Source organism: Macaca thibetana, chromosome 6 (assembly GCF_024542745.1).
Source record: "Macaca thibetana thibetana isolate TM-01 chromosome 6, ASM2454274v1, whole genome shotgun sequence".
Taxonomy (NCBI): Eukaryota; Metazoa; Chordata; class Mammalia; order Primates; family Cercopithecidae; genus Macaca; species Macaca thibetana.
The window spans coordinates 97,355,409-97,357,714 of record NC_065583.1 but is presented as its reverse complement, the minus strand read 5'-3'; the positions used below and the strand labels follow the sequence as shown (position 1 = coordinate 97,357,714).

The 2,306-nt window shown below is 38.6% G+C and overlaps 1 protein-coding gene across 1 annotated transcript in view; it reads right to left on the bottom strand.

The window, feature by feature from the left end:
* Nucleotides 1–2,306, bottom strand: part of EDIL3 (EGF like repeats and discoidin domains 3) — a 456,634-nt gene that overhangs the window by 249,612 nt on the left and 204,716 nt on the right. The window lies entirely within an intron of this gene.

The window sequence follows — 2,306 nt, the reverse complement described above, 5'->3', positions numbered from 1 at the left end:
AACCACTAAAAAAACAAGGGCTGGACGAGGTGGTGCACACCTGTAATCTCAGCACTTTGGGAGGCTGAGGCAGGCAGGCTGCTTGAGCCCAGGAGTTCGAGACAAGCCTGGGCAACATGGCAAAACACCGCTTCTACAAAAAATACAAACGAAAAAAAATCCAGGCATGGTGCTGTGCACCTGTAGTCCCAGCTACTTAGGAGGCTGAGGTGGAAGAATTGCTTGAGCCTGGGAGGTTGAGGCTGCTGTGAGTTAAGATTACACCACTGCACACCAGCCTGTGTGACAGAATGAGACCCTGTCTCAAAAAAGTAAAAGTTAAAAAATAAAATAAAAGTATGAGGAGAAAAAAAAATCACCATCATCATTTGAAGCACTGCAATCGGATCTCAACCATGGGTGAGGACTTAGAAGGTAGGCAAGTTTGTCCTGCACTGGGGCAAGATTTTATGAATCTATTTCTTCTTCTGAGAGGTGTATTTGACCCTCCATTTCTTTCCGTTTAAAATGTTATGAAATTCAATGGTTGTAGAGTCTAATAAATATACACATGGAACAGGAAACAATGCGGGAACTGTTCAGTTCCCGGACCTTGACTTCCTGATAGGGCTGATTTTCAAAAAGTAAAAAGGATTCAGGGGATCTGTGATTTTTTTTTTTTTTTTGTCAGCGCCACACCAATTAAAAACAATATATTTATTTAAGTAGACAGTTTTGTGCTGTGAAGCACATGTCAAATAAATTATCTAACACCTGCCTTTGAGGTGGTACATTGCCAATATCTGAGACAGGAAAAAAGGTGAATGACCAATGACTAGTTATAGAACAATTTGAACCATTTTCTTTCATTGCTACAAAATGAAAATCATGCTACAGGAACTATCTCTCCTTCTCCTCTTTCTCAGTTTCCACTTCTACCCTCCTCACAAATTAATTAACATTTGATAGTGCCTTACAATTTATAAACTCTTTTCACATAAATCATCTCATTTATTCTTTACTATAACTTACGTATTTGTCATTATCATCCTCTTTTACAGTTTTTTTTAAATACTGAAGGTCAGAAAGACTATATAATATTTCTCAATCAATATCTACCAGTGACAGACTGAGGCCTCAGACTAAGAATCTGGGATTCTAAAACCTGTACTTCTCAGAACATCAACTAACTGGGGAAGGGAGAAGGAAATCATAGTGATGTTAGAGTTTTGACTCATCAATTCACTTCAAATGAGAGTAAAAATGACAGATTGTAAAATTAACTGATAACTGATAGCAAAGCATATAACAGCTAAAGAAAAAAACATATAAATAACTATAGTCAAAAATTATATAATTTTAAGCAAATAAGAATCCTTGGAGATCACTTAATCTGACTTTTCAATTTTGCAGGTGAGGAAAAAAACTCAATATGAATTCAGAAATGTTCCCTAGAAACCACTTAATATGAGAAAAATTAGGTTTAAGGACTTGTTCCTAGGAGGAAAAATAGTTATTTAAACCAAAACTGGTAAGAAATTACTGAAGAGAGTGGAGTAATTTACATCACAGAGAAAATAAGTCTCTCTTCCATGACAGGGTTGGATGAGGGAGGAATAGAAAATGACGGAAACAGTAAGTCCTCTGCGAGTTCTTGACAGCAGTTAAAACAGTGATTCCGGGTCAGGTGCCATGGCTCACACCTGTAATCCCAGCATTTCGGGAGGCAGAGGTGGGTGGATCACCTGAGGTCAAGGAGTTCAAGACAATCCTGACTAACATGGTGAAACCCTGTCTCAACTAAAAATACAAAATTAGCCGAGTATAGTGGTACATGTCTGTAATCGCAGCTACTTCGGAGGCTGAGGTAGGAGAATTGCTTTAACCCAGGAGATGCTGGTTGCAGTGAGCCAAGATCGTGCCATTGCACTCCAGCCTGGGCTAAAAGAGTGAAACTCCATAACAACAACAACAACAACAAAACAACAGTGATTCCAAGGAAGGAGGTCAATGGAAGTCTGTCTAATAAAAATAGGGCAAATAGGAACCTGGAATCCATGATGCTATTTACTCAGGCCTCCTGTGTCTTTGTAAAAGTGAAACTTGGCTAGAAGGTGAGAAGAGCAAGATGACCTAAATGGATCTGCAAAATAAAGGGAAGAACTGGGGAATGGATGCAGAAGACTGAGAACCAGAAATTCTAAAAGGAAAGGCAGAAATAAAGTCTTCAAGGAGAGAGAGAAGTCAAGCAATGTGCTGGGAGGCTGTAATATGTGATGAAAAGTAGCTAGTAAGAAATTGTGATGTCCAAAATTCAGGTTTTAGTT